The 16,415-nt window shown below is 33.8% G+C and overlaps 1 protein-coding gene across 2 annotated transcripts in view; it reads right to left on the bottom strand.

Moving 5' to 3' along the window:
- The window catches only part of LOC143229748 (uncharacterized), a 63,069-nt gene extending 57,992 nt beyond the window's left edge, over window positions 1-5,077 (bottom strand). For both annotated transcript variants that reach the window (XM_076462502.1, XM_076462504.1), the window contains exon 1: window positions 4,816-5,077. The gene's annotated coding sequence lies outside the window, so the exon portion shown is untranslated. The remainder of the gene's footprint in view (window positions 1-4,815) is intronic.
- Window positions 5,078-16,415: the final 11,338 nt, after the last annotated feature.

Genomic DNA, 16,415 nt, shown 5'->3' with positions numbered 1-16,415 from the left:
TTTCTGGTTCGTCTTTATGAGTTTATTAAAGTATTCGAACAACATAAGTTTCTGGTACATCTTCACAAGTTTAGTAAAATGACGTATCGAATAGCTTGTTTGTTTCACTTTGGTTGTTTCTATTAATATGCACTTCTACACTACGCGTCTGTATCATTTTCGTGGATCCAACATTACTACATAACAATAATGTTTATTAGTTGTTCGTATGAGAAATATTTGCCAACTGTAATCTTAATAAAGTCAAACTAGTTAACTGATAATTTCTAAAAATCATTTCAGAAGTAGAAAATCATGTCATAACACTATACCTCATGAGTTACTTGTAGGGGCCACTATGACAATGTTAAATTACATCACAGATGACTAAGTCAAAGTAACAACTGCTTGAGGTGACCGTTTCAAGAGTGTTTTATATTAGTTAATAGTAGTAATATTTTCACAGTATTTTTATTAACCGTTTTTAAACTTGTATTTTTAGTTATAATGTATAAGCTCCTATAGTCATAGTTATGCCATTCCATACTGATTCCCCTACGCCCCACAGTTTGGGCACCATTGATGTATCTGTTCTTAAGAAATTTCAAATTTCAAGGCCCATAACATGCTGACGTAAAAAAAAAAAATGATCATTTTCTGATATCATTGATATATTTGATTGGTAAGATGTTTGTGTTTAACAGCCCCGGCATGGCCAGGTGGTTAAGATACGGTGTTTTGTAAAATTCGAGAAACAAATAAGAAATGAACCGTAATCGTCCAAGGTTTTCGTTTGCGCATCAAGAAACACCTGTAACTTTGATCAACATATACGCGGGTTATTACGAGAACAGTGCACATGAAATGCATTATAAGAATCCTTAGAACACCCTATTTGTAAAAGGAAAAGTAAACACAGAATATTTTATTTTTACAAAAAAACACCAAGATAATAATTGAAAAAATTATAAGAATAAAACTTATGCTATAATGGTGATCGTGGAGCTAATTTTCTTATACTGACAGAATAATAAACTACGGAAACAAAGGCCGTGTTTGAATGTGGCAGTAATCATAAACCAAGAACGGTTTGCCATTTGTAATAATTATTTACAAAACAAAAAGAAACGTAAAGTTCTGGGTCACGTAACGTTCTTTATTGCCCATTCGTTTTCAGTCTATAATCTGTTTGTTTGATGAATTTCGCACTCAGCTAGCTGTTCCCGAGCTATACGCACTAGCCGTCCCGAATTTAGAAGTAACAATATAGAGCGAAAGCAACTAGTGTTTGTTTGTTTGTTTTGAATTTCGCGCAAAGCTACTCGAGGGCTATCTGCGCTGGCCGTCTCTAATTTATCAGTGTAAGACTAAAGGGAAGGCAACTAGTCATCACCACCCACCGCCAACTCTTGGGCTACTCTTTTACTAACGATTAGTAGGATTGACCGTAACGTTACAACGTCCCCACGGCTGAATGGGCGAGCATGTTTGGTGCGACCGGGATTCGAACCCGCGACCCTCAGATTACGAGCAGAATGCCTTAAATCACCTGGCCATGCAGGGCTTAGCAAATAGTGAAAATCACTTACCACCAGTTACTGGAATGCTGTCAATCAACGAGTAATGAAATTTACTCTCATATTACGTGTGAAAGAAAGAGACCTTTAAGTGACGGATTTTAATTCTGCGGTCAGCAGGTTATGAATCGAGTGCCTTAACTAATATGAATTATTAATGTAAGCATTATTGTTTATGAAATACTGTTATTTGTCGCACATAAAACATTTTATTTATTTCTTATCAATCAACGTCCATTTTACTGATTGTAGTTAGTATTAAAATTAATCATTTTTTACATTATTATTACAAGTTTGTAGTATTTAACGTCATCTATATAATAAATTTTATTAATAATGAAACAGAGCTACAGCACTTGTGTTTTTTAGACTATGTTTAAAACAATTCAAAATAAACCCGATTATTTATTTAGTAACTTATGTCTTTACTTGATTTTATAATGTAGAATAATCACTTTGTATCCACATAATAAAGTTTTATTAAATTAACATACAATCCTAACATTCTTTTCAAGTTGAAAAAAATATTAATATGCTGCGTTTTGCACTTTTATAAAAATATAAATCCAAATTTACAGTCCCTCCAGTGACACAGAAGTATGTCTGCAGACTTACAACGCTAAAAACCGAGCTTCGATACTCGTGATAAGTAGAGCACAGATAACCAAGCCGTGTATATTTGTGCTGTATTACAATTAACCAACAAAAACTATACACATTACTTTTGCGGTTTTAAAACTACCGATACACAGGCAGGTTCTTCAGATTCTTCGAAATCAGCACAGTGATATAGATAAATATTGAAATGCACAAATAGATATTCTTAAAAATAAATATACATATATATATATATCCAAAATAAATCTCTATAGGGTTACCTTATAAAGACTCTGCAACTGGCATGGCCCCTTCTGCCTGAAAGTAGCCACGACGCGATGTGACATAAGATACATAAGCTGTAGAAAGATATCCTGATGTTTTTAATTATTTCAGCCATTAATATTGTACTTAATTCACGGACTGAGATAGGCAAAAGATAATGGTGGAAAAAGCATCTTTCGTGTTTATTCCACAGATGTTCAATTAGATTGAGATAACAGGGAATGTCGTGGCTAAGGCAAAAGCGGAACTCTTTGTCATATTCCCCACAATAACATTTTGGAAGTAGCTGTTCCTATCAGGGCGTACATGAAACGTCAATGGACATAAAGCTAGGGTAAACTGTGCCAACTATTCTGATCTTTAAAGGGACCTGAGGGCTCAGGGTATGCCAGGAAACATGCCGTAATCGGACCAGACAGCTCAGGATATGCTGAGAAACATGCTGTTATCCGTGATTTTACTGAGTTGAGTCTGGTGCTTGCCTTTGGATAAGTATATATATATATATATGAGTGTGTATATGTTTTCCTTTCTTTAATTTCAAAGAATTTAGTATATATATCAACAAACAAATGCGTGTATTTGTTTAAACATGTATACAGTTGAACTATAGAACCCTTTCTAACTGTCTTTCCCTCTTTCTGTCATTAAAATGTTCGCGACTACTTGTTTCCCCTCGTATCGTATCTGACAATATTATCCATTTTCTATTGGTAATAAATTCGAATGATCCAGCGGCCCACCAATGAAACTGTCTTGACTATTGTGGCACCTGCAAGACATGCAAACACAACACTGCCTTTCTTGAACGCTTGAATATGTTTGCCCCTATCCATATATGTTAGACTGTTTGCAAATGCGCTTGTTCCAGTTATTTATAGTGCTGCGGGTACCACCTAACAAATCACGTGACCAACCTTTTTTCTTTTACGTCTGCATGGCCTAGCGCGTAAGGCGTGCGACTCGTAATCCGAGGGTCGCGGGTTCGCGCCCGCGTCGCGCTAAACATGCTCGCCCTCCCAGCCGTGGGGGTGTATAATGTGACGGTCAATCCCACTATTCGTTGGTAAAAGAGTAGCCCAAGAGTTGGCGGTGGATGGTGATGACTAGCTGCCTTCCCTCTAGTCTTACACTGCTAAATTAGGGACGGCTAGCACAGATAGCCCTCGAGTAGCTTTGTGCGAAATTCCCAAACAAACAAACAAACTTTACGTCTGCTGTTTAGATCAGGCCCATAGCTCCTGATAAAATGGTCAGACACTGTACAAGGATCATTGAAAAGAAGTATTTATAAAACCCTGTCATTTATCACAGAAACAAGCATTTTGAAGCAATAAAATTATTTTATGTATTTCAGTGAATTACATCAGTTTTACAGAGGAGACAGTAGACGGAGCACAATCGTAAACTTCTTGGAAATATTTCACGACCATTAATTTATTAGAGTAAAGCATAAGAAATTTCCAAGAAGAAAAGTGGTTCTTCTATGGCTCGTTCATCAGAAACTGCATTTTGTAATGATATATGAAGCAAAAAAACCAAAAAAAAACCTGATACTCTGAAAAATTACCCCTCATGAAAAATACTAATCAATCATTATATCATATATCTTTCAATGCGTTAAGATATTTGACGGCCTTTGTGAGTAGAAATACCGATAACTTTTCTGCACTTCATTTCAAAGAAATTTCAAACAGACTTGTAAATATATGGACACTAATTAAATTTCGAACAGTTTGTTTAGAAAGTTGTGTTTTACAGTTAGTAATATGTACTCAAATTTTATATTAAGATAATAAAATATTGGTCACATATAACTGTTTTAGCTTCCTACAGTGAAGATCAGCTGCAGAAATATAGAAAAGAACCTCAGTGTCGAGGCCCAATTAGTTAATCAAACTATTGGAAATCTAGTTAAAATTTCCAACAGTTTGTGTTTACTGCCATCTTGTTATACCCTAACAGACTTTTATTATTTTTTGTATCTATCACTACAAGTGTTGTTTTCATTACGTCTTGCATCTTTTCATTAAATATAACTACAAAAATATTTATTTTCTTTTTAAATTAGACATACTAAAATTATTGATATATATATAATATATATAATTACTGATATGTATATGATATATATAATTATTTATATATATATATATGGTAACCACAATAAATGTGTTGTTTGCATATAGTACACTAGATTATTCATGAAATCATATGACTTGTTCAAAATGACTTGTACAGTATAGAAAGTATATACAAGTCATAATATTATATATTTGTTATGTGTGTTTAGAAGAATATTTACTACCTTCAAACATGTATAGCTTTTTTTTTTATCAAAGATTAATCAATTAAATTTCAGTAACGATAAACTTACCTCGCAAGCAAATCTCGATGACCAGCTAAGTAGAGAGATACAGAGACCCTACTTTAAGTTGAAAGAAAACAAAGAGAATTCAAAGATTTAACTTAATCTCGACACTCAAATAGAAACGTTTAGAATTAACGAGAAAATAAAAATGTAATTCTAAGGAAACAGTTTCTTAAATTAAAGTTTAAAATTTTAAATTAAATCTTGAGAGAGTATGGTCAAAAGTATAAGACGGTCAGCACGTACAGTTCCTGAGTAATATCCGTACCGATAGACCTTCGGGTAAGATTCGCTACGGCTGAGTGACGATTTCCCACAATTCTCTGCGTCACTTTCTACAGTAAGAGAGTGTAGATCAATAAGGAAGCTATTCCAATGTGATTCGAAAAGATTGTTTTCTATAGAAAAGTTTACGTAGATAATAGAAACCATTTAGACCTCATTTCTCTATAAGAACTTTCTGAAAAGGCAGTTTAATAATAGGTCAGTAAATTTAAAAGAAGGATTTCGAAGTTATTCCATACGACTAACAAAGGTTTTCACATAATAAAGGTCGTTAATAATTAAACGATTTTTTCTTTCTGTTTTTTTCTTAGGTACTACTGACTACAAGTAGCCTACTACATTGTTCCTCGAACATACACAAACTGCTGTTTCTCAAAAATGAATAAAACAACGCGACTGAAGACGTTAATAATAGCTCACGTACAGGCTTCAATAAATAATTAATTTTAAGTATATGGTAGTAATGTCTAACAGGACATAACCGATACACTCGGCTGTTTAAAAAGTACTTTTTCAAACCAACCTGTTGAGTCCAGTGAGCTTTATCCACTGTTTTATTATAATTATTTAATTTATTTATTAAGGATGGATATTAATAAAGCTATAATTATACCAAATTACCTTTAAAGCAATGAATTCCCACACGAACACACAGATATAAGTGACGAGCCTTTTTCTTGGTCATTCAAAAATGAATGTTAGTGGTGCTTTCATTAACTGTGGAAAAACATCTGTCGTGGAATCTTATTGGTTTAGTTTGAATTTCGCGCAGAGCTACACGAGGATTATCTGCGCTATCCATCCCTAATTAGCAATGAAAGGATAGAGGGAAGGCAGCTAGTCATTACCATCCACCGCAAACTTTTGGATTACTCTTTCCCCAAAGAACAGTAGAATTGGCTGTCACATTATGATACCTCCCAGAACTGAAAGGGCGAGCATGTTTGATGGGTCGGGAATTCAAACCCGCGATCCACCATTGCGAGCCATTTGATGTGTTTATTTAAGACTAAATTGTCATATCAATAGGTTATGTTAAGCGTGATATCATACCAAGTCGTTTCGTAGCTTATAAATTTAAATTAAGAGACCACACCCAGCTTCACAAACATGTCTTTAACCGACTAAATTAATCAGGTATTTAACAGTGTAACTCTCAATCTGAAACTATGTAGTTTAGTAAGGACATCAGTTTTTAATTAATTGTCTGTTTTCATGCAATTCAACAGACATACAGCTGTTTCTCCACATTATGGTCTCATGCGATTAGACAGCATGTTACTGCTACTCAACATTCCATGCAAGTTAAATCATGTGGCTGTTTTAACCAGATTCTGGCTCGGTACAAACAAATAATCGTATTGCTATTTCTCCACATTCCGATTTCACACAATTAGCTTATCATGTTGCTGTTTTTTTCACAATCTGGTATTGTACAATTATACAGTGATACTGCTGTTTCTCCGCCATTTTCTCGTCCATTTTTGACAGTTTCCGTGTATTTAAAAGCTTCATGCTGTTATGCTATTAATAATTTTCATAATATAGTTAGAAAAAACGACTCCTAACTTGCCTCCCACTAGTACAGTAGTAAGTCTACGGATTTACAACACTAAAATCACGGGGTTCGATTCCCCTCCGTGGGCTCAGCAGAGAGCCTGCTGTGGCTTTGCTGTAAGAAAAACACAAAATGACTCCTATTCTCCACATAATTTTTAGATTTATTACAAAAATAGCTGTCGTTTTTTTTTCGTTAACTTTACTATCAAAATATCTTTCTTGTTTTTCTAACTTTATTACTAAAATGTCTAAATCCCTCCAACATAAATAACAAATTCTGAAAAATAACAATTTTTAATATTTTTAAAAGACTCGGTTATAATATGTTTTTCTTTGAATACTATAAAGACAAAAATGTTTGCTTAAGTCACTGGTAATTTGTTAAAAACCGTCCACAAACATGCTCGCCCTTTCAGCCATAGAAGCGTTATAATGTGACGGTCAATCCCACTAATCGTTGGTAAAAGAGTAGCCCAAGAGTTGGCGGTGGGTGGTGATAACTAGTTGCCTTTTATCTAGTCTGACATTACTAAATTAGGGACGACTAGCGCAGATAGCCCTCGTGTAGCTTTGCGCGAAATTCAAACAAACCTCGAAAAACCGTTCGTGATACAGTTTAGTATTTTCAACCTAAATTGCAATTATGCAACACACAACTATTAGGGCAAAAGAGCTCAGGAACCAAGAAACGAAAATAACAACATCTGCTGAATATGTGGCTACTTTGAACGCAAGAGCGAGGTTAACTGTTAAATAATCCACACACACATTGCGCAGATCGAACATTATACTTTCTGGTACGGACCGGCATGGCCAAATGGTTAAGGCACTAGACTTGTAATCTGAAGGTGACGGGTTCGAATCTCGTCACACCAAACATGCTCGCCCTTTCAACCATCAGGGTGTTATAGTGTAACATTCAATCCCACTAATCATTGATAAAAGAATAGCCCGAGAGTTGGCGGTGGGTGGTGATGACTAGCTGCTTTCCCTCTTGTCTTACACTGCTAAATTAGGTATGGCTAGCACAGATAGCCCTCGTGTAGCTTTGCGCGAAATTCAAAACAAACAAACAAATATTCAACAAATGACGGTAAAGAAATAGAATAAACTGTAGAATCCTCAGATTTTTTATCGTTTTAAAATGAAATACGTCGTGTTTTAATCATAACTAAGATAATATTTCTCTTGTTCATCTACGTCGGACAAAATTACTATTCATTTAAACTGGTTATTTCATAGGTTGATTGAAACTAAGCACAAAGCCACACAATAGACCATCCGTGCTCTGCCCACCATGGGTATCGAAACCCGATTTCTAGCGGCGTGAGTCTGCATACTTACCGCTATTAAACTAGGGGGGGTCAATTTGATAAATTAAATCCCATTTATTATGACATCTTATGATTCATCTTTTTGAAAACACTAAGAGCTGTGTAATGTGTTGAGTTTGAAAGGCGACTCTGGTATCTGCGTCTGTGGAAGATGTTTTTCACCAAGGCTGTATTTATCCGCTTTAATGTTTTCATTCTTTTTAAAATAACTTCGCGGAACACTGCAAGGATTAGAAAATGATCTGTGATGACAACTTATTCACTCTTTAAAGGCTGGAGCTTTCTAGACCTTATTAACGATTGTAACGAAAGCATATCTACAAAGAATTGAGTACGTTATGTTAAAACGACTTTGGACATGCAAACTAGCAAGTCACGTGATAACCTCGGATGTAAAGTTGTAGTAGAAAAAAGTATAATTATATTTTAACATTCCTCGGCATTTTGCAGGTTGGAGAACTGATCGATTTTGTGAAGGGTATGAAACAAATATTTATGATGCAAAATATTCACACGGATTACAAAGATGTGTTCAGGTTGGGAATTTAGAATAAGACGGTGGATATCTTAAGAAAAACAAGAAAACCAGGATCAGGAAATAAAAAAACACCTGGATGAAGTCGTACCCCAGCCGTGATAAGCTATGTGAAGCGTCTTGTAACAAAAAAAATCGACCAACGTAAAAGTTAGGTCCTGTGCCTGGTTTTTTTAAACATTTAAATCTCCGTTTAGTTTTATGGAAAATACAATTAAGGACAATATACTGAATAAAACACAATAAGTTGAGAGTTGATCAAATATCTAAAATTAAATAACACATTAAAAGTACGAATCTTCAAAGTTTTTAATGGTCCCTTGTGAATGGAGCTTTGGTCTACTGTACCTTTTGTATATACCCCCTTGCGCCAGTAATGCCAAAGATAAATGGCAAAAATTGCCTATAGGTCTCAGAAAACGATAAGCTACATCAACTTGAAGAATCTTCGTCTAGAAATGAGCCCAAAATGGTATAGCTTCTGGTCATAGCTTTCGTTCAGTAGTCACGTACCTCAAGCAACTGCAAAATGAAGCTTCTATTTATGTTGTGTTATGACAAAAAAAACATACTTGTGAATTCACCATATTGTTGAAACGCGTGCATTTGCATTCTCGTAAACTGATGCAGGGAGGAGTCACCTGCTTCGTACATGACACACTTACGATAGAACATTTTGCAACAGAAAGTACGTGGTGAATCTCTAGAATCGTTTTGATACAAAATACTCAACATCTTCATATAATTTACAGATCACCATTACGAGAAGTCTACTCTTATTTTTAAATTTTACATTATTTTCGTACTTATTAACGAGAAGGTGGAATTTCCCGAAACAAGGAAACCAGGATCAGGATCAGGAGAAACAAGATCAGCTCAGTAAAAAAAAAAATATTGAACAAAGTTACAGATTGAGCTTCGTATTTCCTTTTCTCTTGTCGAAGTACTTAAAAACGGGACGACAAAACAAAAACGTAGAATTGTATCTCAGAACGACTGGTGTGGGCATTAACATTTTCAGGTTGAAGATGACCTAGGAAGGTCGAAACGTTGTTCTCTGCTTATCAATAAAAGTGTTACTACCTTAGCCAGCCGTTCTGAGATACATTTTTATTTCAATGGGTTTCACGTCATCAAGAAAAACGTAGAATTGTTTTTTTTTTAAATAAGTACCACGTTTTAAAGAAACGATTGACACGTTTCAAATCATAATATTAAATAAATATTTTGTAAGAACAAAACAAAGTTTTAAACTATAAAAAACAAATAAATAAGACAAATTGAGAATGCAAAGATCGAATGCACAGACTATCTACAAATGCACCAAGTCATTACTTCTTGGGTGATTCGAACCAAGATATTTCCGACTTTCAAAGTTGTATGTTAGTGGTGTTTTCATTAACTGCTGATAAACATCTGTCGTGAGATCTTATTGGTTTTGTTTGAATTTCGCGGAAAGCTACACGAGGGTTTCTTTGCTAACCGTCCCTAATTTGGCAGTGAAAGGCTATAGGAAAAGCAACTAGTCATCACCACCAACTTTTACTAAAGAATAGCGGAATTAACCATCACATTATAATACTCCCATAGCTTCTCCCATTCTTCCCATAGGAAGAACGAGCATGTTTTGTAAGACGGAAATTCGAACTCGCAATCTTCATATTGCGAGTTAAGCATCCTAACCACCTGACCATACTGAACCAAGATGTTATTTTAAAAATAATAATCTTGAAAACCTATAGCTTTTAAACGTTTGTAGCATACTGAGAAATAAGGTGATTGTACAGACTTGAAAAAAATCAACAAATATCTGTTTCTATTTCAATTCTCCAAGCCTTTCGATAGTGTTCATTGTTAAATTAGCTGTAATATGCTAACAGCGTTACAAAAGATATCACATGGCAGCCGATAATAAATTCGAAAAGTGTTCACCTCAGATGCGAATTAGAAAGACTAATAAAAAAAACACAGCGCTAATAAAAAACTGACGCTTTAATAATAACTAAAAATAGGTATTTGTAAGAAACAATTAGGAAGAAATTGTTAAATTTGATCTATGATTCCTGAAGAAAAATGCAATTTTAATTATCAGTTAAAAGGATAGCGATGAACATATTGTTCTGGAAGTTTTGTAGAATTGATAAAATTAACACTATTGTTAAACACTATTGTTTTGTACTGTCTAATGTTAGGATTGTAATACGTGGGTCTGGCATGGCCAAGCGCTTAAAGCGTGCGACTCGTAATCCGAGTGGGCGCGGGTTCGCGCCCCCGTCGCGCTAAACATGCTCGTCCTCCCAGCCGTGTGGGTGTTATAATGTGACGGTCAGTCCCACTATTCGTTGGTAAAAGAGTAGTCCAAGAGTTGGCGGTGGGTGGTGATGACTAGCTGCCTTCCCTCTAGTCTTACACTGCTAAATTAGGGACGGCTAGCACAGATAGCCCTCGAGTAGCTTTGTGCGAAATTCCAAAAACAAACAAACTTGTAATACGTGTTGGAGTGGTAGTTTTAAATACACAGATGCGAGACAGTACGAGTGTTTTTTCTTTTCTGTTTCCATCAACATGACTGATAATTTTGTTTGAATACAAGTAACTGTGAAAATTATTGGTTTGCATATACAACAGAGAAGAATCAGCTAATATTTTGGAATATTTTTTGAGTCATTATAAATGCGTCAAGTGACAATTAGTATATTTGCAGAAATCCTTCGTGAGTACAAACTTTACAAATCAATGATAACTAGACTTCTAAATAATGTATTTATTATATTATATTTGTTAGTTTGTTTGGAATTTCGCACAAATCTACTAGAAGGTTATCCGCATAATGGTCCCTTTAGTAGTGATAGTCAACATCACCTATCGCCAACTCTTAGGCTAGTCTTTCCTAATGAATATGTGGGATTGACAGTCACATCGCAACGCTTGTTTGGCTGACAGGTCGAGCATTTGGGAAATGGAATTAAAAGCTATATTACTTTGACTTTGAGTCAAAGTGTCGACCATGAGGCCATTCTAGGCTAGGTCTAAGAATATTACGGTTTAATTACAGTCAGAATTATTTATGTAGTATTTATTTCACAAAAAGATTTATGTTAAGTAACGGTTAAAACGTCTTTCACATCATGAAGTATTATATTCTACAGTTAAAGTTAAGTCATTTTTCAACGCACAATTACTGATTGTTTTCAATGAACGTTTTTTGAATGACTATGGATTTATAGTCAAACAGTGAAGTTTAAGAAGCCTTATTTCTATTCCAATATAATTAACAAGAAATTATGCGTAACACGCTAAATTTTTGTATACAATTACTCACAATTATTGAATCACAGACAACTTTGAAAGACCCGTAAATCAAAGTAACGGTCTTTGAAGTTTAATCGTTGTTAACTATATTTCACTCAATATTTTATTCAACGTCTATGCTGGTCAGTGATAAGCTTAAGGATATATAATAATAGAATTCGGAGTTCGATTGTCCTGGAAGATACAGAGAAGTTAACAAGCTATTCGGCTATCTTTGTGCTAAAAACGAATAGCAAAATATTTTAGTATAAGATGAGTGAAGTTCATCCACGTGCAAGAGAAAACAGTGACAAATAATACTCGCACGTATTATATTTGTAAATATTCTAATTCGGTTATTTAGTTTCAAACAATCATTCACTTTTATACATATATATATTGCAGGAACGAGTTTATCGGTTTTAACTTGAAGAGAATAATTTGGATAGAAACAAAAAATAAATAACGATGTTGTTTAGATCTGAGTAGAGGTTTGGAAATCATATTTTCTGAAAACAGATGCACGAAATAATGTGTTCAATGTGATTTTACACACGCCAGTCCTTGTTGTTATTAGACACTAATTTGTCAGTCAAATCGCATATATTTCACAATGTAATTAGTTAGACTAAGCTAATGTTACAGGTATAACGTAATCAAATAGAGACTTGGTTGGTTTTCTAGGTATGTTCATGATCATTTAATTTATTTACAAGAGGGATAACTTATGAAATTTCGAAATAAATTTAAAATCATTTAAAAAACGCTTTTTGTTTCTAATTTATATTAACTTAAAAGTTTGACCGAATTATTTCTGCTCGCTGAAGTCATTGTCTTAGGTTATTTTCTGCTAGTTTTTAACATTTTCGTGGCGATACTAATTAAGATTCCACGAGATAAAATTTGTCTTATATTTAAAACATATACCATTATCTGTGTTTTCTCTTCGAAGACGAGTAACCTTTGCCTTTTAGGACTAACACGTTTTTGCCTCTTTCTTTCAAAATTTCTCGCAAAGCTATATAACGGGTTATAATATACATGACTGTCCCTATTTTTAAACTGTAACACTAGTAGAAAAGTAGTTAGTCAGTAGCATCCACCGCCACCTGCTGAGCTATTCTTGTCAGTTTAGTCACATTCCACACCTATGACCTCTTACTACGGAGCGCATTTTATTTGTTTCGGGACGCGAACAAGAATCCTTGAATACTAAGTCCGGACACACTAATTATTGAGCCACTCATGTATTACTTCCACAAGAGTGTGCTTTAAAGGATGAGATAGGTATAGAAATCTCACTCGTGGCTTGGACGAATAGCCAAACAAAAATTCTCTATCGATTTTATAGGGTACTCGCGTGCTCTCAAAAACAGGTCGCAAGAGGAATAAGATAAAATAATAGAATAAAATAATAGAATAGGTTTTATTTACTGAGAAAGGAAGCTGTGAGAAATATAACATGTTATGGATATTTTAAAATATTACTACAGATAAACTACTGAAGAAAGGTTATTTTTTAAAGTAAATTTGTTACATAATTTCTATAACATTTTCGTTATTTGAAAGGATTGTAAATATCCATAAGCAAGAGATAATTAAGTTAGAATTGTGTGCGCGTGTTTTGTTATGGTAAAGCCACATCAGGTTATCTGCTGAGTCCACCGATGGGAACCGAATCCTTGATTTTATTGTTGTACATCCGTAAGATAGAAATAAACCTAAGGTAGCATTTCACCCCCATTCTGTACCTCTTCTAATGTAGAGAAATTGGTTTGTGTTGATGAACTGTATAAGTTATGTTTTTAACAAAGGTGCACAAGATGAATGATAAAACAGAAGGAGAAACTGTTCTAAACATCCGTTTTTTTACAAACTATAAACTATAATTATTTTTTAGTTTTGTTCTTTAATTTCTATACGCTTTGAGTTAATCCGAAATAATGTTGAAATATGAAGGGAAAAAACGGCAGATTTAAAGAGTTAAATTCATATATTTTTATAAACGTTTAGAAAGATGTGGGGGTGTATGCGTGAAGTGCTTTTTATTCAATATATAAGTTTTCTTTTAGTTTAATCTATAATAATAAAAGAGCTTGTCTGTATGTGTGTGACTGCTATAATTCCGAGAGGAAATATTATAGAAACTTGAAATATTGCACAATTAATAAGTGGACCCTGAAGGTGTGCTCCTAGGTATTATTACTTATGGACATGTGTGTATATGCTTGCACCACCGCATCTCTTTGTGAGATAAGCAAGCGAAGAACATATGAAAAAAATGTGGCAACAGTAGGTCCAAAAGCAAAATATTGAAATCTGAAATTTTGCATCCATGTAGATAACTGAATATTATTACTTTTCTTATTCACATGCATGAGCGCATCTTTTCAATGAGACAAGCTAGCAAAAATTAATATAGAAAAAAGTGTTTTTACAAACAAAATCACTGATAGACAGACACACAAGTGTGCGCGTGCGCGCAAACCTGTCTATGTATGTATTACCGCCATAACTCCAAGAAGAAATCACCTGTAAACCTGTAATTTTGCAACCATATTATGTTGACCCTGAGAGTGTGGATCTGGGTATTACTACTTATCTTATCAATGTGCGTGCGCGCATCTTTTAATGAAGTTAGAGAAACACCACAAGAAAAGAAATGGTTCCTTATATAACAACTTCTAATATATAGAAAAGCCAGTGCGTTTTAGAAGCAAGGCGTTCCAACAGTGGCTTTTATATCATGTTGCTTAGTAATAAAACTATGTAGATTATACTATTATGCTAAAACTGACTTAGCTGAGTTAGTTGGGTTTATAATTTAAGTTGTGTTTTTATACGTAATGCAATTTTCAATTTTTTTCCCAAAAAGGTTGTTAAGCTGATTTTAATTTTTCTTTGTTGTCATTAAATACACTTTATATCAAACTAAGAACAATTGTATCTCTCTTTCCTTTTATTGTTTGTTTGTTATTGTTTTTATCTGGAGTTATAAAGTTAATAAGTTTTATTATTCTTCAGTATCATCCATCTTTATCCTTTCATTTTGATAGTAAAGATTAAATGGTTAGAATTCCAATAAATGCATTTTCATAACTTATAAAAATAAAATGATACAGATACTGCTGCTTAAAATTATTCTTATGCAATATTTTCATATCTGTATTTTCCCAAAATGGATTTTTTTTAAAATCTCATTATGTATAGTCTAGAGTTGGTAAGTAATAGATCATAGGAAAAAATAAAATTCATCTCCCATGTCTCTTTTTTTTTACGTTTTCTTTTGTGATGTTGATTTTGTAATAAAAGAAATTCCAGAGATAAAGTTTCATACGAATATTGAGAAAACATTTTTATTTCACTCTGTTTCTTGTGCTTTTATTTCATATTCGTCTTTGTAAATTTACCACATGTTTACGATAAGAGAACTTTTTATTTCATATCCAGGCCTATTCTTTATTTTGGATTTTTAGATTGCATTATTCTACTAGTGGATCTAAATTATATTTTTAATTACAAAACACTATTCTAATTAAGGTATTTTTTGCACTTGTATTCATAGAAAAGCTACTAAGACTATTTGCCGTCGTAACTAATTTTGAACCACCAACCAGAGGGAAGACGACCTGTCAGCAGCACCCTAACAGCCACTGTCCATGCTGGAGAATTGACGTTTACTCATATAACGCATCAACATCGAAATTCAAAGTTCAAATACAAACCCATGTGCATATGCAAACCCTATACATACATAAATACAGAATAATTCAAAATTAAGTAATTTAAAGCTTGAATAAGAAACACACGAAAAAATGTCGATTATAAACATTATGCTATGTCTTACCCCACTTAGGGAAAGATAACTATTTAGAGAAATAATGAAGTTATTCACAAAAAATCAAAGAAATTTGACTAGTTGTGCTTAAAGTTTAAACTTTTTTTTTAGAAATCTGAATTAATCTATACATCTTCGGCCAATCATTTTGATTTTTTGATTAACAAATAATAGTTCAACGGTCTCAAAAACAAACAAACAAACAAGAAGATCTAAAAGTCCCAGGTGAGATTGCGTCAAGTTAAACCTAAAACAATTTTATGATGCGATTAGAAGTCAGAATTCTTCCACATATGCATTCCTTGAGCACTGAACAGAAATATTTGAATATGTTATACGTGAATGAGTAACATGTACGATATGACAAAGTTTGGCTCGTAAACCACGAACTCCAAAAAACAGAACAATGGCTAATGCTTCTAGCAAAATTCACTCCTGACATCAATAACACTCCAGTATCTCAACAAAATGCAACTTTCACATTTATTTTATCTTATTCTTGTAACTGATACAGTTCAGAGATAAAAACTGTGACCACTTTCTCCACTAACGTATGATAACGCACGGACGAACATCTTAAGTTATTTCTTCTCTACTTCCCTCAGAGACACAGCTCGACAGTGGATAATAATCTTTCATATTTTTCTAAGGTTCGTTTGAATTCTGTTGAAAAGTTCAGACAAGACCGGTTTTAATGTTTCACATCGTCTTGATGCACAGACACAATAACAGTATCATACGTTTTCACAAGCTCTACTGTGGA

Source organism: Tachypleus tridentatus, chromosome 10 (assembly GCF_004210375.1).
Source record: "Tachypleus tridentatus isolate NWPU-2018 chromosome 10, ASM421037v1, whole genome shotgun sequence".
Classification (NCBI taxonomy): domain Eukaryota; kingdom Metazoa; phylum Arthropoda; class Merostomata; order Xiphosura; family Limulidae; genus Tachypleus; species Tachypleus tridentatus.
Note: the sequence above shows the minus strand (reverse complement) of the source record. Positions and strands in the feature narration are given on the sequence as shown.